Source organism: Acipenser ruthenus, chromosome 44, assembly GCF_902713425.1.
Source record: "Acipenser ruthenus chromosome 44, fAciRut3.2 maternal haplotype, whole genome shotgun sequence".
In the NCBI taxonomy this organism is placed as follows: Eukaryota; Metazoa; Chordata; class Actinopteri; order Acipenseriformes; family Acipenseridae; genus Acipenser; species Acipenser ruthenus.
In genome coordinates, this window is record NC_081232.1 from 4,212,216 (window position 1) to 4,230,213 (window position 17,998).

Here is a 17,998-nt window from a genome sequence, read left to right on the forward strand (position 1 = left end):
ATGCAATCGCCTGCGGCCACACCACCTTGAATAAGCCTGATTTCGTCTGATCTCAGAAGCTAAGCAATGTTGGGCTTGGTTAGTACTTGGATGGGAGACCACCTGGGAATATCAAGTGCTGCAGGCATTACATTTTTGTAATTACATTTTACAATTGAAATGTGTGGAGGCCAAAAGGAAATTTTGGAGGAATCACCCCCAGCTCACTAAACATAAAAGTCATGGAAGCAGAAATGCAATCGCCTGCGGCCACACCACCTTGAATAAGCCTGATCTCGTCTGATCTCAGAAGCTAAGCAATGTTGGGCTTGGTTAGCACTTGGATGGGAGACCACCTGGGAATATCAAGTGCTGCAGGCATTACATTTTTGTAATTACATTTTACAATTGAAATGTGTGGAGGCCAAAGGGAAATTTTGGAGGAATCACCCCCAGCTCCCTAAACATAAAAGTCATGAAAGCAGAAATGCAATCGCCTGCGGCCATACCACCTTGAATAAGCCTGATCTCGTCTGATCTCAGAAGCTAAGCAATGTTGGGCTTGGTTAGTACTTGGATGGGAGACCACCTGGGAATATCAAGTGCTGCAGGCATTATATTTTTGTAATTACATTTTACAATTGAAATGTGTGGAGGCCAAAAGGAAATTTTGGAGGAATCACCCCCAGCTCACTAAACATAAAAGTCATGAAAGCAGAAATGCAATCGCCTGCGGCCACACCACCTTGAATAAGCCTGATCTCGTCTGATCTCAGAAGCTAAGCAATGTTGGGCTTGGTTAGTACTTGGATGAGAGACCACCTGGGAATATCAAGTGCTGCAGGCATTACATTTTACAATTGAAATGTGTGGAGGACAAAAGGAAATTTTGGAGGAATCACCCCCAGCTCACTAAACATAAAAGTCATGAAAGCAGAAATGCAATCGCCTGCGGCCACACCACCTTGAATAAGCCTGATCTCGTCTGATCTCAGAAGCTAAGCAATGTTGGGCTTGGTTAGTACTTGGATGGGAGACCACCTGGGAATATCAAGTGCTGCAGGCATTACATTTTACAATTGAAATGTGTGGAGGACAAAAGGAAATTTTGGAGGAATCACCCCCAGCTCACTAAACATAAAAGTCATGAAAGCAGAAATGCAATCGCCTGCGGCCACACCACCTTGAATAAGCCTGATCTCGTCTGATCTCAGAAGCTAAGCAATGTTGGGCTTGGTTAGTACTTGGATGGGAGACCACCTGGGAATATCAAGTGCTGCAGGCATTATATTTTTGTAATTACATTTTACAATTGAAATGTGTGGAGGCCAAAAGGAAATTTTGGAGGAATCACCCCCAGCTCACTAAACATAAAAGTCATGAAAGCAGAAATGCAATCGCCTGCGGCCACACCACCTTGAATAAGCCTGATCTCGTCTGATCTCAGAAGCTAAGCAATGTTGGGCTTGGTTAGTACTTGGATGAGAGACCACCTGGGAATATCAAGTGCTGCAGGCATTACATTTTACAATTGAAATGTGTGGAGGACAAAAGGAAATTTTGGAGGAATCACCCCCAGCTCACTAAACATAAAAGTCATGAAAGCAGAAATGCAATCGCCTGCGGCCACACCACCTTGAATAAGCCTGATCTCGTCTGATCTCAGAAGCTAAGCAATGTTGGGCTTGGTTAGTACTTGGATGGGAGACCACCTGGGAATATCAAGTGCTGCAGGCATTACATTTTACAATTGAAATGTGTGGAGGACAAAAGGAAATTTTGGAGGAAATACCCCCAGCTCACTAAACATAAAAGTCATGAAAGCAGAAATGCAATCGCCTGCGGCCACACCACCTTGAATAAGCCTGATCTCAGAAGCTAAGCAATGTTGGGCTTGGTTAGTACTTGGATGGGAGACCACCTGGGAATATCAAGTGCTGCAGGCATTACATTTTTGTAATTACATTTTACAATTGAAATGTGTGGAGGACAAAAGGAAATTTTGGAGGAATCAACCCCAGCTCCCTAAACATAAAAGTCATGAAAGCAGAAATGCAGTCGCCTGCGGCCACACCACCTTGAATAAGCCTGATCTCGTCTGATCTCAGAAGCTAAGCAATGTTGGGCTTGGTTAGTACTTGGATGGGAGACCACCTGGGAATATCAAGTGCTGCAGGCATTACATTTTTGTAATTACATTTTACAATTGAAATGTGTGGAGGACAAAAGGAAATTTTGGAGGAATCACCCCCAGCTCACTAAACATAAAAGTCATGAAAGCAGAAATGCAATCGCCTGCGGCCACACCCCCTTGAATAAGCCTGATCTCGTCTGATCTCAGAAGCTAAGCAATGTTGGGCTTGGTTAGTACTTGGATGAGAGACCACCTGGGAATATCAAGTGCTGCAGGCATTACATTTTACAATTGAAATGTGTGGAGGACAAAAGGAAATTTTGGAGGAATCACCCCCAGCTCACTAAACATAAAAGTCATGAAAGCAGAAATGCAATCGCCTGCGGCCACACCACCTTGAATAAGCCTGATCTCGTCTGATCTCAGAAGCTAAGCAATGTTGGGCTTGGTTAGTACTTGGATGGGAGACCACCTGGGAATATCAAGTGCTGCAGGCATTACATTTTTGTAATTACATTTTACAATTGAAATGTGTGGAGGAGAAAAGGAAATTTTGGAGGAATCACCCCCAGCTCCCTAAACATAAAAGTCATGAAAGCAGAAATGCAATCGCCTGCGGCCACACCACCTTGAATAAGCCTGATCTCAGAAGCTAAGCAATGTTGGGCTTGGTTAGTACTTGGATGGGAGACCACCTGGGAATATCAAGTGCTGCAGGCATTACATTTTTGTAATTACATTTTACAATTGAAATGTGTGGAGGACAAAAGGAAATTTTGGAGGAATCACCCCCAGCTCCCTAAACATAAAAGTCATGAAAGCAGAAATGCAATCGCCTGCGGCCACACCCCCTTGAATAAGCCTGATCTCGTCTGATCTCAGAAGCTAAGCAATGTTGGGCTTGGTTAGTACTTGGATGAGAGACCACCTGGGAATATCAAGTGCTGCAGGCATTACATTTTTGTAATTACATTTTACAATTGAAATGTGTGGAGGAGAAAAGGAAATTTTGGAGGAATCACCCCCAGCTCCCTAAACATAAAAGTCATGAAAGCAGAAATGCAATCGCCTGCGGCCACACCACCTTGAATAAGCCTGATCTCAGAAGCTAAGCAATGTTGGGCTTGGTTAGTACTTGGATGGGAGACCACCTGGGAATATCAAGTGCTGCAGGCATTACATTTTTGTAATTACATTTTACAATTGAAATGTGTGGAGGACAAAAGGAAATTTTGGAGGAATCACCCCCAGCTCCCTAAACATAAAAGTCATGAAAGCAGAAATGCAATCGCCTGCGGCCACACCACCTTGAATAAGTCTGATCTCAGAAGCTAAGCAATGTTGGGCTTGGTTAGTACTTGGATGGGAGACCACCTGGGAATATCAAGTGCTGCAGGCATTACATTTTACAATTGAAATGTGTGGAGGACAAAAGGAAATTTTGGAGGAATCACCCCCAGCTCACTAAACATAAAAGTCATGAAAGCAGAAATGCAATCGCCTGCGGCCACACCACCTTGAATAAGCCTGATCTCAGAAGCTAAGCAATATTGGGCTTGGTTAGTACTTGGATGGGAGACCACCTGGGAATATCAAGTGCTGCAGGCATTACATTTTACAATTGAAATGTGTGGAGGACAAAAGGAAATTTTGGAGGAATCACCCCCAGCTCACTAAACATAAAAGTCATGAAAGCAGAAATGCAATCGCCTGCGGCCACACCACCTTGAATAAGCCTGATCTCGTCTGATCTCAGAAGCTAAGCAATGTTGGGCTTGGTTAGTACTTGGATGGGAGACCACCTGGGAATATCAAGTGCTGCAGGCATTACATTTTTGTAATTACATTTTACAATTGAAATGTGTGGAGGCCAAAAGGAAATTTTGGAGGAATCACCCCCAGCTCACTAAACATAAAAGTCATGGAAGCAGAAATGCAATCTCCTGCGGCCACACCACCTTGAATAAGCCTGATCTCGTCTGATCTCAGAAGCTAAGCAATGTTGGGCTTGGTTAGTACTTGGATGGGAGACCACCTGGGAATATCAAGTGCTGCAGGCATTACATTTTACAATTGAAATGTGTGGAGGAAATTTTGGAGGAATCACCCCCAGCTCACTAAACATAAAAGTCATGAAAGCAGAAATGCAATCGCCTGCGGCCACACCACCTTGAATAAGCCTGATCTCGTCTGATCTCAGAAGCTAAGCAATGTTGGGCTTGGTTAGTACTTGGATGGGAGACCACCTGGGAATATCAAGTGCTGCAGGCATTACATTTTTGTAATTACATTTTACAATTGAAATGTGTGGAGGCCAAAAGGAAATTTTGGAGGAATCACCCCCAGCTCACTAAACATAAAAGTCATGAAAGCAGAAATGCAATCGCCTGCGGCCACACCACCTTGAATAAGTCTGATCTCAGAAGCTAAGCAATGTTGGGCTTGGTTAGTACTTGGATGAGAGACCACCTGGGAATATCAAGTGCTGCAGGCATTACATTTTACAATTGAAATGTGTGGAGGACAAAAGGAAATTTTGGAGGAATCACCCCCAGCTCACTAAACATAAAAGTCATGAAAGCAGAAATGCAATCTCCTGCGGCCACACCACCTTGAATAAGTCTGATCTCAGAAGCTAAGCAATGTTGGGCTTGGTTAGTACTTGGATGGGAGACCACCTGGGAATATCAAGTGCTGCAGGCATTACATTTTACAATTGAAATGTGTGGAGGACAAAAGGAAATTTTGGAGGAATCACCCCCAGCTCCCTAAACATAAAAGTCATGAAAGCAGAAATGCAATCGCCTGCGGCCACACCACCTTGAATAAGCCTGATCTCGTCTGATCTCAGAAGCTAAGCAATGTTGGGCTTGGTTAGTACTTGGATGGGAGACCACCTGGGAATATCAAGTGCTGCAGGCATTACATTTTACAATTGAAATGTGTGGAGGACAAAAGGAAATTTTGGAGGAATCACCCCCAGCTCACTAAACATAAAAGTCATGAAAGCAGAAATGCAATCGCCTGCGGCCACACCACCTTGAATAAGCCTGATCTCAGAAGCTAAGCAATGTTGGGCTTGGTTAGTACTTGGATGGGAGACCACCTGGGAATATCAAGTGCTGCAGGCATTACATTTTACAATTGAAATGTGTGGAGGACAAAAGGAAATTTTGGAGGAATCACCCCCAGCTCACTAAACATAAAAGTCATGAAAGCAGAAATGCAATCGCCTGCGGCCACACCACCTTGAATAAGCCTGATTTCGTCTGATCTCAGAAGCTAAGCAATGTTGGGCTTGGTTAGTACTTGGATGGGAGACCACCTGGGAATATCAAGTGCTGCAGGCATTACATTTTTGTAATTACATTTTACAATTGAAATGTGTGGAGGCCAAAAGGAAATTTTGGAGGAATCACCCCCAGCTCACTAAACATAAAAGTCATGGAAGCAGAAATGCAATCGCCTGCGGCCACACCACCTTGAATAAGCCTGATCTCGTCTGATCTCAGAAGCTAAGCAATGTTGGGCTTGGTTAGTACTTGGATGGGAGACCACCTGGGAATATCAAGTGCTGCAGGCATTACATTTTTGTAATTACATTTTACAATTGAAATGTGTGGAGGCCAAAGGGAAATTTTGGAGGAATCACCCCCAGCTCCCTAAACATAAAAGTCATGAAAGCAGAAATGCAATCGCCTGCGGCCATACCACCTTGAATAAGCCTGATCTCGTCTGATCTCAGAAGCTAAGCAATGTTGGGCTTGGTTAGTACTTGGATGGGAGACCACCTGGGAATATCAAGTGCTGCAGGCATTACATTTTTGTAATTACATTTTACAATTGAAATGTGTGGAGGCCAAAAGGAAATTTTGGAGGAATCACCCCCAGCTCACTAAACATAAAAGTCATGAAAGCAGAAATGCAATCGCCTGCGGCCACACCACCTTGAATAAGCCTGATCTCGTCTGATCTCAGAAGCTAAGCAATGTTGGGCTTGGTTAGTACTTGGATGAGAGACCACCTGGGAATATCAAGTGCTGCAGGCATTACATTTTACAATTGAAATGTGTGGAGGACAAAAGGAAATTTTGGAGGAATCACCCCCAGCTCACTAAACATAAAAGTCATGAAAGCAGAAATGCAATCGCCTGCGGCCACACCACCTTGAATAAGCCTGATCTCGTCTGATCTCAGAAGCTAAGCAATGTTGGGCTTGGTTAGTACTTGGATGGGAGACCACCTGGGAATATCAAGTGCTGCAGGCATTACATTTTACAATTGAAATGTGTGGAGGACAAAAGGAAATTTTGGAGGAAATACCCCCAGCTCACTAAACATAAAAGTCATGAAAGCAGAAATGCAATCGCCTGCGGCCACACCACCTTGAATAAGCCTGATCTCAGAAGCTAAGCAATGTTGGGCTTGGTTAGTACTTGGATGGGAGACCACCTGGGAATATCAAGTGCTGCAGGCATTACATTTTTGTAATTACATTTTACAATTGAAATGTGTGGACAAAAGGAAATTTTGGAGGAATCAACCCCAGCTCCCTAAACATAAAAGTCATGAAAGCAGAAATGCAGTCGCCTGCGGCCACACCACCTTGAATAAGCCTGATCTCGTCTGATCTCAGAAGCTAAGCAATGTTGGGCTTGGTTAGTACTTGGATGGGAGACCACCTGGGAATATCAAGTGCTGCAGGCATTACATTTTACAATTGAAATGCGTGGAGGACAAATGGAAATTTTGGAGGAATCACCCCCAGCTCACTAAACATAAAAGTCATGAAAGCAGAAATGCAATCACCTGCGGCCACACCACCTTGAATAAGCCTGATTTTGTCTGATCTCAGAAGCTAAGCAATGTTGGGCTTGGTTAGTACTTGGATGGGAGACCACCTGGGAATATCAAGTGCTGCAGGCATTACATTTTTGTAATTACATTTTACAATAGAAATGTGTGGACAAAAGGAAATTTTGGAGGAATCACCCCCAGCTCACTAAACATAAAAGTCATGAAAGCAGAAATGCAATCGCCTGCGGCCACACCACCTTGAATAAGCCTGATCTCGTCTGATCTCAGAAGCTAAGCAATGTTGGGCTTGGTTAGTACTTGGATGGGAGACCACCTGGGAATATCAAGTGCTGCAGGCATTACATTTTTGTAATTACATTTTACAATTGAAATGTGTGGAGGACAAAAGGAAATTTTGGAGGAATCACCCCCAGCTCACTAAACATAAAAGTCATGAAAGCAGAAATGCAATCGCCTGCGGCCACACCACCTTGAATAAGCCTGATCTCAGAAGCTAAGCAATGTTGGGCTTGGTTAGTACTTGGATGGGAGACCACCTGGGAATATCAAGTGCTGCAGGCATTACATTTTACAATTGAAATGTGTGGAGGACAAAAGGAAATTTTGGAGGAATCACCCCCAGCTCACTAAACATAAAAGTCATGAAAGCAGAAATGCAATCACCTGCGGCCACACCACCTTGAATAAGCCTGATCTTGTCTGATCTCAGAAGCTAAGCAATGTTGGGCTTGGTTAGTACTTGGATGGGAGACCACCTGGGAATATCAAGTGCTGCAGGCATTACATTTTTGTAATTACATTTTACAATTGAAATGTGTGGAGGACAAAAGGAAATTTTGGAGGAATCACCCCCAGCTCACTAAACATAAAAGTCATGAAAGCAGAAATGCAATCGCCTGCGGCCACACCACCTTGAATAAGCCTGATCTCGTCTGATCTCAGAAGCTAAGCAATGTTGGGCTTGGTTAGTACTTGGATGGGAGACCACCTGGGAATATCAAGTGCTGCAGGCATTACATTTTTGTAATTACATTTTACAATTGAAATGTGTGGAGGACAAAAGGAAATTTTGGAGGAATCACCCCCAGCTCACTAAACATAAAAGTCATGAAAGCAGAAATGCAATCGCCTGCGGCCACACCCCCTTGAATAAGCCTGATCTCGTCTGATCTCAGAAGCTAAGCAATGTTGGGCTTGGTTAGTACTTGGATGAGAGACCACCTGGGAATATCAAGTGCTGCAGGCATTACATTTTACAATTGAAATGTGTGGAGGACAAAAGGAAATTTTGGAGGAATCACCCCCAGCTCACTAAACATAAAAGTCATGAAAGCAGAAATGCAATCGCCTGCGGCCACACCACCTTGAATAAGCCTGATCTCGTCTGATCTCAGAAGCTAAGCAATGTTGGGCTTGGTTAGTACTTGGATGGGAGACCACCTGGGAATATCAAGTGCTGCAGGCATTACATTTTACAATTGAAATGTGTGGAGGACAAAAGGAAATTTTGGAGGAATCACCCCCAGCTCACTAAACATAAAAGTCATGAAAGCAGAAATGCAATCGCCTGCGGCCACACCACCTTGAATAAGCCTGATCTCAGAAGCTAAGCAATGTTGGGCTTGGTTAGTACTTGGATGGGAGACCACCTGGGAATATCAAGTGCTGCAGGCATTACATTTTTGTAATTACATTTTACAATTGAAATGTGTGGAGGACAAAAGGAAATTTTGGAGGAATCAACCCCAGCTCCCTAAACATAAAAGTCATGAAAGCAGAAATGCAGTCGCCTGCGGCCACACCACCTTGAATAAGCCTGATCTCGTCTGATCTCAGAAGCTAAGCAATGTTGGGCTTGGTTAGTACTTGGATGGGAGACCACCTGGGAATATCAAGTGCTGCAGGCATTACATTTTACAATTGAAATGTGTGGAGGACAAATGGAAATTTTGGAGGAATCACCCCCAGCTCACTAAACATAAAAGTCATGAAAGCAGAAATGCAATCGCCTGCGGCCACACCACCTTGAATAAGCCTGATCTCGTCTGATCTCAGAAGCTAAGCAATGTTGGGCTTGGTTAGTACTTGGATGGGAGACCACCTGGGAATATCAAGTGCTGCAGGCATTACATTTTTGTAATTACATTTTACAATTGAAATGTGTGGAGGAGAAAAGGAAATTTTGGAGGAATCACCCCCAGCTCCCTAAACATAAAAGTCATGAAAGCAGAAATGCAATCGCCTGCGGCCACACCACCTTGAATAAGCCTGATCTCAGAAGCTAAGCAATGTTGGGCTTGGTTAGTACTTGGATGGGAGACCACCTGGGAATATCAAGTGCTGCAGGCATTACATTTTTGTAATTACATTTTACAATTGAAATGTGTGGAGGACAAAAGGAAATTTTGGAGGAATCACCCCCAGCTCCCTAAACATAAAAGTCATGAAAGCAGAAATGCAATCGCCTGCGGCCACACCACCTTGAATAAGCCTGATCTCGTCTGATCTCAGAAGCTAAGCAATGTTGGGCTTGGTTAGTACTTGGATGGGAGACCACCTGGGAATATCAAGTGCTGCAGGCATTACATTTTACAATTGAAATGTGTGGAGGACAAAAGGAAATTTTGGAGGAATCACCCCCAGCTCACTAAACATAAAAGTCATGAAAGCAGAAATGCAATCGCCTGCGGCCACACCACCTTGAATAAGCCTGATCTCAGAAGCTAAGCAATATTGGGCTTGGTTAGTACTTGGATGGGAGACCACCTGGGAATATCAAGTGCTGCAGGCATTACATTTTACAATTGAAATGTGTGGAGGACAAAAGGAAATTTTGGAGGAATCACCCCCAGCTCACTAAACATAAAAGTCATGAAAGCAGAAATGCAATCGCCTGCGGCCACACCACCTTGAATAAGCCTGATCTCGTCTGATCTCAGAAGCTAAGCAATGTTGGGCTTGGTTAGTACTTGGATGGGAGACCACCTGGGAATATCAAGTGCTGCAGGCATTACATTTTTGTAATTACATTTTACAATTGAAATGTGTGGAGGCCAAAAGGAAATTTTGGAGGAATCACCCCCAGCTCACTAAACATAAAAGTCATGGAAGCAGAAATGCAATCTCCTGCGGCCACACCACCTTGAATAAGCCTGATCTCGTCTGATCTCAGAAGCTAAGCAATGTTGGGCTTGGTTAGTACTTGGATGGGAAACCACCTGGGAATATCAAGTGCTGCAGGCATTACATTTTTGTAATTACATTTTACAATTGAAATGTGTGGAGGCCAAAGGGAAATTTTGGAGGAATCACCCCCAGCTCCCTAAACATAAAAGTCATGAAAGCAGAAATGCAATCGCCTGCGGCCATACCACCTTGAATAAGCCTGATCTCGTCTGATCTCAGAAGCTAAGCAATGTTGGGCTTGGTTAGTACTTGGATGGGAGACCACCTGGGAATATCAAGTGCTGCAGGCATTACAATTGAAATGTGTGGAGGACAAAAGGAAATTTTGGAGGAATCACCCCCAGCTCACTAAACATAAAAGTCATGAAAGCAGAAATGCAATCGCCTGCGGCCACACCACCTTGAATAAGCCTGATCTCAGAAGCTAAGCAATGTTGGGCTTGGTTAGTACTTGGATGGGAGACCACCTGGGAATATCAAGTGCTGCAGGCATTACATTTTACAATTGAAATGTGTGGAGGACAAAAGGAAATTTTGGAGGAATCACCCCCAGCTCACTAAACATAAAAGTCATGAAAGCAGAAATGCAATCGCCTGCGGCCACACCACCTTGAATAAGCCTGATCTCGTCTGATCTCAGAAGCTAAGCAATGTTGGGCTTGGTTAGTACTTGGATGGGAGACCACCTGGGAATATCAAGTGCTGCAGGCATTACATTTTTCAATTGAAATGTGTGGAGGACAAAAGGAAATTTTGGAGGAATCACCCCCAGCTCACTAAACATAAAAGTCATGAAAGCAGAAATGCAATCGCCTGCGGCCACACCACCTTGAATAAGCCTGATCTCGTCTGATCTCATAAGCTAAGCAATGTTGGGCTTGGTTAGTACTTGGATGGGAGACCACCTGGGAATATCAAGTGCTGCAGGCATTACATTTTACAATTGAAATGTGTGGAGGACAAAAGGAAATTTTGGAGGAATCACCCCCAGCTCACTAAACATAAAAGTCATGAAAGCAGAAATGCAATCGCCTGCGGCCACACCACCTTGAATAAGCCTGATCTCAGAAGCTAAGCAATGTTGGGCTTGGTTAGTACTTGGATGGGAGACCACCTGGGAATATCAAGTGCTGCAGGCATTACATTTTACAATTGAAATGTGTGGAGGACAAAAGGAAATTTTGGAGGAATCACCCCCAGCTCACTAAACATAAAAGTCATGAAAGCAGAAATGCAATCGCCTGCGGCCACACCACCTTGAATAAGCCTGATCTCGTCTGATCTCAGAAGCTAAGCAATGTTGGGCTTGGTTAGTACTTGGATGGGAGACCACCTGGGAATATCAAGTGCTGCAGGCATTACATTTTACAATTGAAATGTGTGGAGGACAAAAGGAAATTTTGGAGGAATCACCCCCAGCTCCCTAAACATAAAAGTCATGAAAGCAGAAATGCAATCGCCTGCGGCCACACCACCTTGAATAAGCCTGATCTCGTCTGATCTCAGAAGCTAAGCAATGTTGGGTTTGGTTAGTACTTGGATGGGAGACCACCTGGGAATATCAAGTGCTGCAGGCATTACATTTTACAATTGAAATGTGTGGAGGACAAAAGGAAATTTTGGAGGAATCACCCCCAGCTCACTAAACATAAAAGTCATGAAAGCAGAAATGCAATCGCCTGCGGCCACACCACCTTGAATAAGCCTGATCTCGTCTGATCTCAGAAGCTAAGCAATGTTGGGCTTGGTTAGTACTTGGATGGGAGACCACCTGGGAATATCAAGTGCTGCAGGCATTACATTTTACAATTGAAATGTGTGGAGGACAAAAGGAAATTTTGGAGGAATCACCCCCAGCTCCCTAAACATAAAAGTCATGAAAGCAGAAATGCAATCGCCTGCGGCCACACCACCTTGAATAAGCCTGATCTCGTCTGATCTCAGAAGCTAAGCAATGTTGGGCTTGGTTAGTACTTGGATGGGAGACCACCTGGGATTATCAAGTGCTGCAGGCATTACATTTTCCAATTGAAATGTGTGGAGGACAAAAGGAAATTTTGGAGGAATCACCCCCAGCTCACTAAACATAAAAGTCATGAAAGCAGAAATGCAATCGCCTGCGGCCACACCACCTTGAATAAGCCTGATCTCGTCTGATGTCAGAAGCTAAGCAATGTTGGGCTTGGTTAGTACTTGGATGGGAGACCACCTGGGAATATCAAGTGCTGCAGGCATTACATTTTACAATTGAAATGTGTGGAGGACAAAAGGAAATTTTGGAGGAATCACCCCCAGCTCACTAAACATAAAAGTCATGAAAGCAGAAATGCAATCGCCTGCGGCCACACCACCTTGAATAAGCCTGATCTCAGAAGCTAAGCAATGTTGGGCTTGGTTAGTACTTGAATGGGAGACCACCTGGGAATATCAAGTGCTGCAGGCATTACATTTTACAATTGAAATGTGTGGAGGACAAAAGGAAATTTTGGAGGAATCACCCCCAGCTCACTAAACATAAAAGTCATGAAAGCAGAAATGCAATCGCCTGCGGCCACACCACCTTGAATAAGCCTGATCTCGTCTGATCTCAGAAACTAAGCAATGTTGGGCTTGGTTAGTACTTGGATGGGAGACCACCTGGGAATATCAAGTGCTGCAGGCATTACATTTTACAATTGAAATGTGTGGAGGACAAAAGGAAATTTTGGAGGAATCACCCCCAGCTCACTAAACATAAAAGTCATGAAAGCAGAAATGCAATCGCCTGCGGCCACACCACCTTGAATAAGCCTGATCTCGTCTGATCTTAGAAGCTAAGCAATGTTGGGCTTGGTTAGTACTTGGATGGGAGACCACCTGGGAATATCAAGTGCTGCAGGCATTACATTTTACAATTGAAATGTGTGGAGGACAAAAGGAAATTTTGGAGGAATCACCCCCAGCTCACTAAACATAAAAGTCATGAAAGCAGAAATGCAATCGCCTGCGGCCACACCACCTTGAATAAGCCTGATCTCGTCTGATATCAGAAGCTAAGCAATGTTGGGCTTGGTTAGTACTTGGATGGGAGACCACCTGGGAATATCAAGTGCTGCAGGCATTACATTTTACAATTGAAATGTGTGGAGGACAAAAGGAAATTTTGGAGGAATCACCCCCAGCTCACTAAACATAAAAGTCATGAAAGCAGAAATGCAATCGCCTGCGGCCACACCACCTTGAATAAGCCTGATCTTGTCTGATCTCAGAAGCTAAGCAATGTTGGGCTTGGTTAGTACTTGGATGGGAGACCACCTGGGAATATCAAGTGCTGCAGGCATTACATTTTACAATTGAAATGTGTGGAGGACAAAAGGAAATTTTGGAGGAATCACCCCCAGCTCACTAAACATAAAAGTCATGAAAGCAGAAATGCAATCGCCTGCGGCCACACCACCTTTAATAAGCCTGATCTCGTCTGATCTCAGAAGCTAAGCAATGTTGGGCTTGGTTTGTACTTGGATGGGAGACCACCTGGGAATATCAAGTGCTGCAGGCATTACATTTTACAATTGAAATGTGTGGAGGCCAAAAGGAAATTTTGGAGGAATCACCCCCAGCTCACTAAACATAAAAGTCATGAAAGCAGAAATGCAATCGCCTGCGGCCACACCACCTTGAATAAGCCTGATCTCGCCTGATCTCAGAAGCTAAGCAATGTTGGGCTTGGTTAGTACTTGGATGGGAGACCACCTGGGAATATCAAGTGCTGCAGGCATTACATTTTTGTAATTACATTTTACAATTGAAATGTGTGGACAAAAGGAAATTTTGGAGGAATCACCCCCAGCTCACTAAACATAAAAGTCATGAAAGCAGAAATGCAATCGCCTGCGGCCACACCACCTTGAATAAGCCTGATCTCAGAAGCTAAGCAATGTTGGGCTTGGTTAGTACTTGGATGGGAGACCACCTGGGAATATCAAGTGCTGCAGGCATTACATTTTACAATTGAAATGTGTGGAGGACAAAAGGAAATTTTGGAGGAATCACCCCCAGCTCCCTAAACATAAAAGTCATGAAAGCAGAAATGCAATCGCCTGCGGCCACACCACCTTGAATAAGCCTGATCTCAGAAGCTAAGCAATATTGGGCTTGGTTAGTACTTGGATGGGAGACCACCTGGGAATATCAAGTGCTGCAGGCATTACATTTTACAATTGAAATGTGTGGAGGACAAAAGGAAATTTTGGAGGAATCACCCCCAGCTCACTAAACATAAAAGTCATGAAAGCAGAAATGCAATCGCCTGCGGCCACACCACCTTGAATAAGCCTGATCTCAGAAGCTAAGCAATGTTGGGCTTGGTTAGTACTTGGATGGGAGACCACCTGGGAATATCAAGTGCTGCAGGCATTACATTTTTGTAATTACATTTTACAATTGAAATGTGTGGAGGACAAAAGGAAATTTTGGAGGAATCACCCCCAGCTCACTAAACATAAAAGTCATGAAAGCAGAAATGCAATCGCCTGCGGCCACACCACCTTGAATAAGCCTGATCTCGTCTGATCTCAGAAGCTAAGCAATGTTGGGCTTGGTTAGTACTTGGATGGGAGACCACCTGGGAATATCAAGTGCTGCAGGCATTACATTTTTGTAATTACATTTTACAATTGAAATGTGTGGAGGACAAAAGGAAATTTTGGAGGAATCACCCCCAGCTCACTAAACATAAAAGTCATGAAAGCAGAAATGCAATCGCCTGCGGCCACACCACCTTGAATAAGCCTGATCTCAGAAGCTAAGCAATGTTGGGCTTGGTTAGTACTTGGATGGGAGACCACCTGGGAATATCAAGTGCTGCAGGCATTACATTTTTGTAATTACATTTTACAATTGAAATGTGTGGAGGACAAAAGGACATTTTGGAGGAATCACCCCCAGCTCACTAAACATAAAAGTCATGAAAGCAGAAATGCAATCGCCTGCGGCCACACCACCTTGAATAAGCCTGATCTCGTCTGATCTCAGAAGCTAAGCAATGTTGGGCTTGGTTAGTACTTGGATGGGAGACCACCTGGGAATATCAAGTGCTGCAGGCATTACATTTTACAATTGAAATGTGTGGAGGACAAAAGGAAATTTTGGAGGAATCACCCCCAGCTCCCTAAACATAAAAGTCATGAAAGCAGAAATGCAGTCGCCTGCGGCCACACCACCTTGAATAAGCCTGATCTCGTCTGATCTCAGAAGCTAAGCAATGTTGGGCTTGGTTAGTACTTGGATGGGAGACCACCTGGGAATATCAAGTGCTGCAGGCATTACATTTTTGTAATTACATTTTACAATTGAAATGTGTGGAGGACAAAAGGAAATTTTGGAGGAATCACCCCCAGCTCACTAAACATAAAAGTCATGAAAGCAGAAATGCAATCGCCTGTGGCCACACCACCTTGAATAAGCCTGATCTCGTCTGATCTCAGAAGCTAAGCAATGTTGGGCTTGTTTAGTACTTGGATGGGAGACCACCTGGGAATATCAAGTGCTGCAGGCATTACATTTTACAATTGAAATGTGTGGAGGACAAAAGGAAATTTTGGAGGAATCACCCCCAGCTCACTAAACATAAAAGTCATGAAAGCAGAAATGCAATCTCCTGCGGCCACACCACCTTGAATAAGCCTGATCTCAGAAGCTAAGCAATGTTGGGCTTGGTTAGTACTTGGATGGGAGACCACCTGGGAATATCAAGTGCTGCAGGCATTACATTTTTGTAATTACATTTTACAATTGAAATGTGTGGAGGACAAAAGGAAATTTTGGAGGAATCACCCCCAGCTCACTAAACATAAAAGTCATGAAAGCAGAAATGCAATCGCCTGCGGCCACACCACCTTGAATAAGCCTGATCTCGTCTGATCTCAGAAGCTAAGCAATGTTGGGCTTGGTTAGTACTTGGATGGGAGACCACCTGGGAATATCAAGTGCTGCAGGCATTACATTTTACAATTGAAATGTGTGGAGGACAAAAGGAAATTTTGGAGGAATCACCCCCAGCTCACTAAACATAAAAGTCATGAAAGCAGAAATGCAATCGCCTGCGGCCACACCACCTTGAATAAGCCTGATCTCGTCTGATCTCAGAAGCTAAGCAATGTTGGGCTTGGTTAGTACTTGGATGGGAGACCACCTGGGAATATCAAGTGCTGCAGGCATTACATTTTACAATTGAAATGTGTGGAGGACAAAAGGAAATTTTGGAGGAATCACCCCCAGCTCCCTAAACATAAAAGTCATGAAAGCAGAAATGCAATCGCCTGCGGCCACACCACCTTGAATAAGCCTGATCTCAGAAGCTAAGCAATGTTGGGCTTGGTTAGTACTTGGATGGGAGACCACCTGGGAATATCAAGTGCTGCAGGCATTACATTTTTGTAATTACATTTTACAATTGAAATGTGTGGAGGACAAAAGGAAATTTTGGAGGAATCACCCCCAGCTCACTAAACATAAAAGTCATGAAAGCAGAAATGCAATCGCCTGTGGCCACACCACCTTGAATAAGCCTGATCTCGTCTGATTTCAGAAGCTAAGCAATGTTGGGCTTGGTTAGTACTTGGATGGGAGACCACCTGGGAATATCAAGTGCTGCAGGCATCACATTTTTGTAATTACATTTTACAATTGAAATGTGTGGAGGACAAAAGGAAATTTTGGAGGAATCACCCCCAGCTCACTAAACATAAAAGTCATGAAAGCAGAAATGCAATCGCCTGTGGCCACACCACCTTGAATAAGCCTGATCTCGTATGATCTCAGAAGCTAAGCAATGTTGGGCTTGGTTAGTACTTGGATGGGAGACCACCTGGGAATATCAAGTGCTGCAGGCATTACATTTTACAATTGAAATGTGTGGAGGACAAAAGGAAATTTTGGAGGAATCACCCCCAGCTCCCTAAACATAAAAGTCATGAAAGCAGAAATGCAATCGCCTGCGGCCACACCACCTTGAATAAGCCTGATCTCAGAAGCTAAGCAATGTTGGGCTTGGTTAGTACTTGGATGGGAGACCACCTGGGAATATCAAGTGCTGCAGGCATTACATTTTTGTAATTACATTTTACAATTGAAATGTGTGGAGGACAAAAGGAAATTTTGGAGGAATCACCCCCAGCTCACTAAACATAAAAGTCATGAAAGCAGAAATGCAATCGCCTGTGGCCACACCACCTTGAATAATCCTGATCTCGTCTGATTTCAGAAGCTAAGCAATGTTGGGCTTGGTTAGTACTTGGATGGGAGACCACCTGGGAATATCAAGTGCTGCAGGCATTACATTTTTGTAATTACATTTTACAATTGAAATGTGTGGAGGACAAAAGGAAATTTTGGAGGAATCACCCCCAGCTCACTAAACATAAAAGTCATGAAAGCAGAAATGCAATCGCCTGCGGCCACACCACCTTGAATAACCCTGATCTCGTCTGATCTCAGAAGCTAAGCAATGTTGGGCTTGGTTAGTACTTGGATGGGAGACCACCTGGGAATATCAAGTGCTGCAGGCATTACATTTTTGTAATTACATTTTACAATTGAAATGTGTGGAGGACAAAAGGAAATTTTGGAGGAATCACCCCCAGCTCACTAAACATAAAAGTCATGAAAGCAGAAATGCAATCGCCTGCGACCACACCACCTTGAATAAGCCTGATCTCGTCTGATCTCAGAAGCTAAGCAATGTTGGGCTTGGTTAGTACTTGGATGGGAGACCACCTGGGAATATCAAGTGCTGCAGGCATTACATTTTTGTAATTACATTTTACAATTGAAATGTGTGGAGGACAAAAGGAAATTTTGGAGGAATCACCCCCAGCTCACTAAACATAAAAGTCATGAAAG

General features: G+C 43.8%; 57 non-coding genes and 24 pseudogenes across 57 annotated transcripts; all 81 read left to right on the forward strand.

The window, feature by feature from the left end:
* The first annotated feature begins 8 nt into the window (after nucleotides 1-8).
* LOC131710898 (5S ribosomal RNA) lies at nucleotides 9-127 on the forward strand. The gene has a single exon (XR_009312781.1). It is a non-coding gene; the product is annotated as a 5S ribosomal RNA (ribosomal RNA).
* Nucleotides 128-241: 114 nt separating this feature from the next.
* LOC131712804 (5S ribosomal RNA) lies at nucleotides 242-360 on the forward strand. Its single transcript, XR_009314693.1, has one exon. It is a non-coding gene; the product is annotated as a 5S ribosomal RNA (ribosomal RNA).
* Nucleotides 361-474: 114 nt separating this feature from the next.
* On the forward strand, nucleotides 475-593 carry LOC131719999 (5S ribosomal RNA). The gene has a single exon (XR_009318896.1). It is a non-coding gene; the product is annotated as a 5S ribosomal RNA (ribosomal RNA).
* A 114-nt stretch (nucleotides 594-707) lies between these two features.
* Nucleotides 708-826, forward strand: LOC131712395 (5S ribosomal RNA). Its single transcript, XR_009314288.1, has one exon. It is a non-coding gene; the product is annotated as a 5S ribosomal RNA (ribosomal RNA).
* A 100-nt stretch (nucleotides 827-926) lies between these two features.
* On the forward strand, nucleotides 927-1,045 carry LOC131717512 (5S ribosomal RNA). Its single transcript, XR_009316399.1, has one exon. It is a non-coding gene; the product is annotated as a 5S ribosomal RNA (ribosomal RNA).
* A 100-nt stretch (nucleotides 1,046-1,145) lies between these two features.
* LOC131717513 (5S ribosomal RNA) lies at nucleotides 1,146-1,264 on the forward strand. Its single transcript, XR_009316400.1, has one exon. It is a non-coding gene; the product is annotated as a 5S ribosomal RNA (ribosomal RNA).
* Nucleotides 1,265-1,378: 114 nt separating this feature from the next.
* On the forward strand, nucleotides 1,379-1,497 carry LOC131712396 (5S ribosomal RNA). Its single transcript, XR_009314289.1, has one exon. It is a non-coding gene; the product is annotated as a 5S ribosomal RNA (ribosomal RNA).
* Nucleotides 1,498-1,597: 100 nt separating this feature from the next.
* On the forward strand, nucleotides 1,598-1,716 carry LOC131717514 (5S ribosomal RNA). The gene has a single exon (XR_009316401.1). It is a non-coding gene; the product is annotated as a 5S ribosomal RNA (ribosomal RNA).
* Nucleotides 1,717-1,816: 100 nt separating this feature from the next.
* On the forward strand, nucleotides 1,817-1,925 carry LOC131714869 (5S ribosomal RNA; annotated as a pseudogene).
* A 114-nt stretch (nucleotides 1,926-2,039) lies between these two features.
* LOC131717515 (5S ribosomal RNA) lies at nucleotides 2,040-2,158 on the forward strand. Its single transcript, XR_009316402.1, has one exon. It is a non-coding gene; the product is annotated as a 5S ribosomal RNA (ribosomal RNA).
* Nucleotides 2,159-2,272: 114 nt separating this feature from the next.
* LOC131713033 (5S ribosomal RNA) lies at nucleotides 2,273-2,391 on the forward strand. The gene has a single exon (XR_009314920.1). It is a non-coding gene; the product is annotated as a 5S ribosomal RNA (ribosomal RNA).
* A 100-nt stretch (nucleotides 2,392-2,491) lies between these two features.
* On the forward strand, nucleotides 2,492-2,610 carry LOC131717516 (5S ribosomal RNA). Its single transcript, XR_009316403.1, has one exon. It is a non-coding gene; the product is annotated as a 5S ribosomal RNA (ribosomal RNA).
* Nucleotides 2,611-2,724: 114 nt separating this feature from the next.
* On the forward strand, nucleotides 2,725-2,833 carry LOC131714870 (5S ribosomal RNA; annotated as a pseudogene).
* Nucleotides 2,834-2,947: 114 nt separating this feature from the next.
* LOC131713034 (5S ribosomal RNA) lies at nucleotides 2,948-3,066 on the forward strand. The gene has a single exon (XR_009314921.1). It is a non-coding gene; the product is annotated as a 5S ribosomal RNA (ribosomal RNA).
* Nucleotides 3,067-3,180: 114 nt separating this feature from the next.
* Nucleotides 3,181-3,289, forward strand: LOC131714871 (5S ribosomal RNA; annotated as a pseudogene).
* Nucleotides 3,290-3,403: 114 nt separating this feature from the next.
* LOC131715765 (5S ribosomal RNA) lies at nucleotides 3,404-3,512 on the forward strand (annotated as a pseudogene).
* A 100-nt stretch (nucleotides 3,513-3,612) lies between these two features.
* On the forward strand, nucleotides 3,613-3,721 carry LOC131715982 (5S ribosomal RNA; annotated as a pseudogene).
* A 100-nt stretch (nucleotides 3,722-3,821) lies between these two features.
* Nucleotides 3,822-3,940, forward strand: LOC131717517 (5S ribosomal RNA). Its single transcript, XR_009316404.1, has one exon. It is a non-coding gene; the product is annotated as a 5S ribosomal RNA (ribosomal RNA).
* Nucleotides 3,941-4,054: 114 nt separating this feature from the next.
* On the forward strand, nucleotides 4,055-4,173 carry LOC131710687 (5S ribosomal RNA). Its single transcript, XR_009312569.1, has one exon. It is a non-coding gene; the product is annotated as a 5S ribosomal RNA (ribosomal RNA).
* Nucleotides 4,174-4,265: 92 nt separating this feature from the next.
* On the forward strand, nucleotides 4,266-4,384 carry LOC131717518 (5S ribosomal RNA). Its single transcript, XR_009316405.1, has one exon. It is a non-coding gene; the product is annotated as a 5S ribosomal RNA (ribosomal RNA).
* A 114-nt stretch (nucleotides 4,385-4,498) lies between these two features.
* On the forward strand, nucleotides 4,499-4,607 carry LOC131716406 (5S ribosomal RNA; annotated as a pseudogene).
* A 100-nt stretch (nucleotides 4,608-4,707) lies between these two features.
* LOC131716200 (5S ribosomal RNA) lies at nucleotides 4,708-4,816 on the forward strand (annotated as a pseudogene).
* Nucleotides 4,817-4,916: 100 nt separating this feature from the next.
* Nucleotides 4,917-5,035, forward strand: LOC131717519 (5S ribosomal RNA). The gene has a single exon (XR_009316406.1). It is a non-coding gene; the product is annotated as a 5S ribosomal RNA (ribosomal RNA).
* A 100-nt stretch (nucleotides 5,036-5,135) lies between these two features.
* On the forward strand, nucleotides 5,136-5,244 carry LOC131714872 (5S ribosomal RNA; annotated as a pseudogene).
* Nucleotides 5,245-5,344: 100 nt separating this feature from the next.
* LOC131710899 (5S ribosomal RNA) lies at nucleotides 5,345-5,463 on the forward strand. Its single transcript, XR_009312782.1, has one exon. It is a non-coding gene; the product is annotated as a 5S ribosomal RNA (ribosomal RNA).
* Nucleotides 5,464-5,577: 114 nt separating this feature from the next.
* Nucleotides 5,578-5,696, forward strand: LOC131717521 (5S ribosomal RNA). The gene has a single exon (XR_009316408.1). It is a non-coding gene; the product is annotated as a 5S ribosomal RNA (ribosomal RNA).
* Nucleotides 5,697-5,810: 114 nt separating this feature from the next.
* LOC131720109 (5S ribosomal RNA) lies at nucleotides 5,811-5,929 on the forward strand. Its single transcript, XR_009319007.1, has one exon. It is a non-coding gene; the product is annotated as a 5S ribosomal RNA (ribosomal RNA).
* Nucleotides 5,930-6,043: 114 nt separating this feature from the next.
* Nucleotides 6,044-6,162, forward strand: LOC131712397 (5S ribosomal RNA). The gene has a single exon (XR_009314290.1). It is a non-coding gene; the product is annotated as a 5S ribosomal RNA (ribosomal RNA).
* A 100-nt stretch (nucleotides 6,163-6,262) lies between these two features.
* Nucleotides 6,263-6,381, forward strand: LOC131717522 (5S ribosomal RNA). The gene has a single exon (XR_009316409.1). It is a non-coding gene; the product is annotated as a 5S ribosomal RNA (ribosomal RNA).
* Nucleotides 6,382-6,481: 100 nt separating this feature from the next.
* LOC131714873 (5S ribosomal RNA) lies at nucleotides 6,482-6,590 on the forward strand (annotated as a pseudogene).
* A 111-nt stretch (nucleotides 6,591-6,701) lies between these two features.
* On the forward strand, nucleotides 6,702-6,820 carry LOC131717523 (5S ribosomal RNA). The gene has a single exon (XR_009316410.1). It is a non-coding gene; the product is annotated as a 5S ribosomal RNA (ribosomal RNA).
* Nucleotides 6,821-6,920: 100 nt separating this feature from the next.
* On the forward strand, nucleotides 6,921-7,039 carry LOC131713763 (5S ribosomal RNA; annotated as a pseudogene).
* Nucleotides 7,040-7,150: 111 nt separating this feature from the next.
* LOC131717524 (5S ribosomal RNA) lies at nucleotides 7,151-7,269 on the forward strand. The gene has a single exon (XR_009316411.1). It is a non-coding gene; the product is annotated as a 5S ribosomal RNA (ribosomal RNA).
* Nucleotides 7,270-7,383: 114 nt separating this feature from the next.
* Nucleotides 7,384-7,492, forward strand: LOC131714874 (5S ribosomal RNA; annotated as a pseudogene).
* Nucleotides 7,493-7,592: 100 nt separating this feature from the next.
* On the forward strand, nucleotides 7,593-7,711 carry LOC131713029 (5S ribosomal RNA). Its single transcript, XR_009314916.1, has one exon. It is a non-coding gene; the product is annotated as a 5S ribosomal RNA (ribosomal RNA).
* A 114-nt stretch (nucleotides 7,712-7,825) lies between these two features.
* On the forward strand, nucleotides 7,826-7,944 carry LOC131717525 (5S ribosomal RNA). Its single transcript, XR_009316412.1, has one exon. It is a non-coding gene; the product is annotated as a 5S ribosomal RNA (ribosomal RNA).
* A 114-nt stretch (nucleotides 7,945-8,058) lies between these two features.
* LOC131713035 (5S ribosomal RNA) lies at nucleotides 8,059-8,177 on the forward strand. Its single transcript, XR_009314922.1, has one exon. It is a non-coding gene; the product is annotated as a 5S ribosomal RNA (ribosomal RNA).
* A 100-nt stretch (nucleotides 8,178-8,277) lies between these two features.
* Nucleotides 8,278-8,396, forward strand: LOC131717526 (5S ribosomal RNA). Its single transcript, XR_009316413.1, has one exon. It is a non-coding gene; the product is annotated as a 5S ribosomal RNA (ribosomal RNA).
* A 100-nt stretch (nucleotides 8,397-8,496) lies between these two features.
* On the forward strand, nucleotides 8,497-8,605 carry LOC131714875 (5S ribosomal RNA; annotated as a pseudogene).
* A 114-nt stretch (nucleotides 8,606-8,719) lies between these two features.
* Nucleotides 8,720-8,838, forward strand: LOC131717527 (5S ribosomal RNA). Its single transcript, XR_009316414.1, has one exon. It is a non-coding gene; the product is annotated as a 5S ribosomal RNA (ribosomal RNA).
* Nucleotides 8,839-8,938: 100 nt separating this feature from the next.
* Nucleotides 8,939-9,057, forward strand: LOC131717528 (5S ribosomal RNA). Its single transcript, XR_009316415.1, has one exon. It is a non-coding gene; the product is annotated as a 5S ribosomal RNA (ribosomal RNA).
* Nucleotides 9,058-9,171: 114 nt separating this feature from the next.
* On the forward strand, nucleotides 9,172-9,280 carry LOC131714876 (5S ribosomal RNA; annotated as a pseudogene).
* A 114-nt stretch (nucleotides 9,281-9,394) lies between these two features.
* Nucleotides 9,395-9,513, forward strand: LOC131717529 (5S ribosomal RNA). The gene has a single exon (XR_009316416.1). It is a non-coding gene; the product is annotated as a 5S ribosomal RNA (ribosomal RNA).
* A 100-nt stretch (nucleotides 9,514-9,613) lies between these two features.
* LOC131715983 (5S ribosomal RNA) lies at nucleotides 9,614-9,722 on the forward strand (annotated as a pseudogene).
* A 100-nt stretch (nucleotides 9,723-9,822) lies between these two features.
* Nucleotides 9,823-9,941, forward strand: LOC131717530 (5S ribosomal RNA). Its single transcript, XR_009316417.1, has one exon. It is a non-coding gene; the product is annotated as a 5S ribosomal RNA (ribosomal RNA).
* A 114-nt stretch (nucleotides 9,942-10,055) lies between these two features.
* On the forward strand, nucleotides 10,056-10,174 carry LOC131712137 (5S ribosomal RNA). The gene has a single exon (XR_009314027.1). It is a non-coding gene; the product is annotated as a 5S ribosomal RNA (ribosomal RNA).
* A 114-nt stretch (nucleotides 10,175-10,288) lies between these two features.
* On the forward strand, nucleotides 10,289-10,407 carry LOC131720217 (5S ribosomal RNA). Its single transcript, XR_009319115.1, has one exon. It is a non-coding gene; the product is annotated as a 5S ribosomal RNA (ribosomal RNA).
* Nucleotides 10,408-10,500: 93 nt separating this feature from the next.
* On the forward strand, nucleotides 10,501-10,609 carry LOC131714877 (5S ribosomal RNA; annotated as a pseudogene).
* Nucleotides 10,610-10,709: 100 nt separating this feature from the next.
* Nucleotides 10,710-10,828, forward strand: LOC131717532 (5S ribosomal RNA). The gene has a single exon (XR_009316419.1). It is a non-coding gene; the product is annotated as a 5S ribosomal RNA (ribosomal RNA).
* A 100-nt stretch (nucleotides 10,829-10,928) lies between these two features.
* On the forward strand, nucleotides 10,929-11,047 carry LOC131712237 (5S ribosomal RNA). Its single transcript, XR_009314130.1, has one exon. It is a non-coding gene; the product is annotated as a 5S ribosomal RNA (ribosomal RNA).
* A 100-nt stretch (nucleotides 11,048-11,147) lies between these two features.
* LOC131714878 (5S ribosomal RNA) lies at nucleotides 11,148-11,256 on the forward strand (annotated as a pseudogene).
* Nucleotides 11,257-11,356: 100 nt separating this feature from the next.
* On the forward strand, nucleotides 11,357-11,475 carry LOC131717533 (5S ribosomal RNA). The gene has a single exon (XR_009316420.1). It is a non-coding gene; the product is annotated as a 5S ribosomal RNA (ribosomal RNA).
* A 100-nt stretch (nucleotides 11,476-11,575) lies between these two features.
* LOC131711214 (5S ribosomal RNA) lies at nucleotides 11,576-11,694 on the forward strand. The gene has a single exon (XR_009313097.1). It is a non-coding gene; the product is annotated as a 5S ribosomal RNA (ribosomal RNA).
* Nucleotides 11,695-11,794: 100 nt separating this feature from the next.
* LOC131717534 (5S ribosomal RNA) lies at nucleotides 11,795-11,913 on the forward strand. The gene has a single exon (XR_009316421.1). It is a non-coding gene; the product is annotated as a 5S ribosomal RNA (ribosomal RNA).
* A 100-nt stretch (nucleotides 11,914-12,013) lies between these two features.
* LOC131712567 (5S ribosomal RNA) lies at nucleotides 12,014-12,132 on the forward strand. Its single transcript, XR_009314458.1, has one exon. It is a non-coding gene; the product is annotated as a 5S ribosomal RNA (ribosomal RNA).
* A 100-nt stretch (nucleotides 12,133-12,232) lies between these two features.
* LOC131712532 (5S ribosomal RNA) lies at nucleotides 12,233-12,351 on the forward strand. The gene has a single exon (XR_009314423.1). It is a non-coding gene; the product is annotated as a 5S ribosomal RNA (ribosomal RNA).
* A 100-nt stretch (nucleotides 12,352-12,451) lies between these two features.
* LOC131715466 (5S ribosomal RNA) lies at nucleotides 12,452-12,560 on the forward strand (annotated as a pseudogene).
* Nucleotides 12,561-12,660: 100 nt separating this feature from the next.
* Nucleotides 12,661-12,779, forward strand: LOC131709765 (5S ribosomal RNA). Its single transcript, XR_009311628.1, has one exon. It is a non-coding gene; the product is annotated as a 5S ribosomal RNA (ribosomal RNA).
* Nucleotides 12,780-12,879: 100 nt separating this feature from the next.
* On the forward strand, nucleotides 12,880-12,998 carry LOC131711309 (5S ribosomal RNA). Its single transcript, XR_009313192.1, has one exon. It is a non-coding gene; the product is annotated as a 5S ribosomal RNA (ribosomal RNA).
* Nucleotides 12,999-13,098: 100 nt separating this feature from the next.
* LOC131711991 (5S ribosomal RNA) lies at nucleotides 13,099-13,217 on the forward strand. Its single transcript, XR_009313880.1, has one exon. It is a non-coding gene; the product is annotated as a 5S ribosomal RNA (ribosomal RNA).
* Nucleotides 13,218-13,317: 100 nt separating this feature from the next.
* Nucleotides 13,318-13,436, forward strand: LOC131711831 (5S ribosomal RNA). The gene has a single exon (XR_009313720.1). It is a non-coding gene; the product is annotated as a 5S ribosomal RNA (ribosomal RNA).
* Nucleotides 13,437-13,536: 100 nt separating this feature from the next.
* Nucleotides 13,537-13,655, forward strand: LOC131712128 (5S ribosomal RNA). Its single transcript, XR_009314017.1, has one exon. It is a non-coding gene; the product is annotated as a 5S ribosomal RNA (ribosomal RNA).
* Nucleotides 13,656-13,755: 100 nt separating this feature from the next.
* Nucleotides 13,756-13,874, forward strand: LOC131711604 (5S ribosomal RNA). The gene has a single exon (XR_009313490.1). It is a non-coding gene; the product is annotated as a 5S ribosomal RNA (ribosomal RNA).
* Nucleotides 13,875-13,985: 111 nt separating this feature from the next.
* LOC131714880 (5S ribosomal RNA) lies at nucleotides 13,986-14,094 on the forward strand (annotated as a pseudogene).
* Nucleotides 14,095-14,194: 100 nt separating this feature from the next.
* On the forward strand, nucleotides 14,195-14,303 carry LOC131715984 (5S ribosomal RNA; annotated as a pseudogene).
* A 100-nt stretch (nucleotides 14,304-14,403) lies between these two features.
* Nucleotides 14,404-14,512, forward strand: LOC131714881 (5S ribosomal RNA; annotated as a pseudogene).
* Nucleotides 14,513-14,626: 114 nt separating this feature from the next.
* LOC131717535 (5S ribosomal RNA) lies at nucleotides 14,627-14,745 on the forward strand. The gene has a single exon (XR_009316422.1). It is a non-coding gene; the product is annotated as a 5S ribosomal RNA (ribosomal RNA).
* A 114-nt stretch (nucleotides 14,746-14,859) lies between these two features.
* On the forward strand, nucleotides 14,860-14,968 carry LOC131714882 (5S ribosomal RNA; annotated as a pseudogene).
* A 114-nt stretch (nucleotides 14,969-15,082) lies between these two features.
* On the forward strand, nucleotides 15,083-15,201 carry LOC131717536 (5S ribosomal RNA). Its single transcript, XR_009316423.1, has one exon. It is a non-coding gene; the product is annotated as a 5S ribosomal RNA (ribosomal RNA).
* Nucleotides 15,202-15,301: 100 nt separating this feature from the next.
* On the forward strand, nucleotides 15,302-15,420 carry LOC131717537 (5S ribosomal RNA). Its single transcript, XR_009316424.1, has one exon. It is a non-coding gene; the product is annotated as a 5S ribosomal RNA (ribosomal RNA).
* A 114-nt stretch (nucleotides 15,421-15,534) lies between these two features.
* Nucleotides 15,535-15,653, forward strand: LOC131710526 (5S ribosomal RNA). Its single transcript, XR_009312400.1, has one exon. It is a non-coding gene; the product is annotated as a 5S ribosomal RNA (ribosomal RNA).
* Nucleotides 15,654-15,753: 100 nt separating this feature from the next.
* LOC131715592 (5S ribosomal RNA) lies at nucleotides 15,754-15,862 on the forward strand (annotated as a pseudogene).
* A 114-nt stretch (nucleotides 15,863-15,976) lies between these two features.
* Nucleotides 15,977-16,095, forward strand: LOC131717538 (5S ribosomal RNA). The gene has a single exon (XR_009316425.1). It is a non-coding gene; the product is annotated as a 5S ribosomal RNA (ribosomal RNA).
* Nucleotides 16,096-16,195: 100 nt separating this feature from the next.
* On the forward strand, nucleotides 16,196-16,314 carry LOC131717539 (5S ribosomal RNA). The gene has a single exon (XR_009316426.1). It is a non-coding gene; the product is annotated as a 5S ribosomal RNA (ribosomal RNA).
* Nucleotides 16,315-16,414: 100 nt separating this feature from the next.
* Nucleotides 16,415-16,523, forward strand: LOC131714883 (5S ribosomal RNA; annotated as a pseudogene).
* Nucleotides 16,524-16,637: 114 nt separating this feature from the next.
* On the forward strand, nucleotides 16,638-16,756 carry LOC131712410 (5S ribosomal RNA). The gene has a single exon (XR_009314303.1). It is a non-coding gene; the product is annotated as a 5S ribosomal RNA (ribosomal RNA).
* A 114-nt stretch (nucleotides 16,757-16,870) lies between these two features.
* LOC131711399 (5S ribosomal RNA) lies at nucleotides 16,871-16,989 on the forward strand. The gene has a single exon (XR_009313282.1). It is a non-coding gene; the product is annotated as a 5S ribosomal RNA (ribosomal RNA).
* Nucleotides 16,990-17,089: 100 nt separating this feature from the next.
* Nucleotides 17,090-17,198, forward strand: LOC131714884 (5S ribosomal RNA; annotated as a pseudogene).
* Nucleotides 17,199-17,312: 114 nt separating this feature from the next.
* On the forward strand, nucleotides 17,313-17,431 carry LOC131712461 (5S ribosomal RNA). Its single transcript, XR_009314352.1, has one exon. It is a non-coding gene; the product is annotated as a 5S ribosomal RNA (ribosomal RNA).
* A 114-nt stretch (nucleotides 17,432-17,545) lies between these two features.
* On the forward strand, nucleotides 17,546-17,664 carry LOC131709935 (5S ribosomal RNA). Its single transcript, XR_009311799.1, has one exon. It is a non-coding gene; the product is annotated as a 5S ribosomal RNA (ribosomal RNA).
* Nucleotides 17,665-17,778: 114 nt separating this feature from the next.
* LOC131711357 (5S ribosomal RNA) lies at nucleotides 17,779-17,897 on the forward strand. The gene has a single exon (XR_009313241.1). It is a non-coding gene; the product is annotated as a 5S ribosomal RNA (ribosomal RNA).
* Nucleotides 17,898-17,998: the final 101 nt, after the last annotated feature.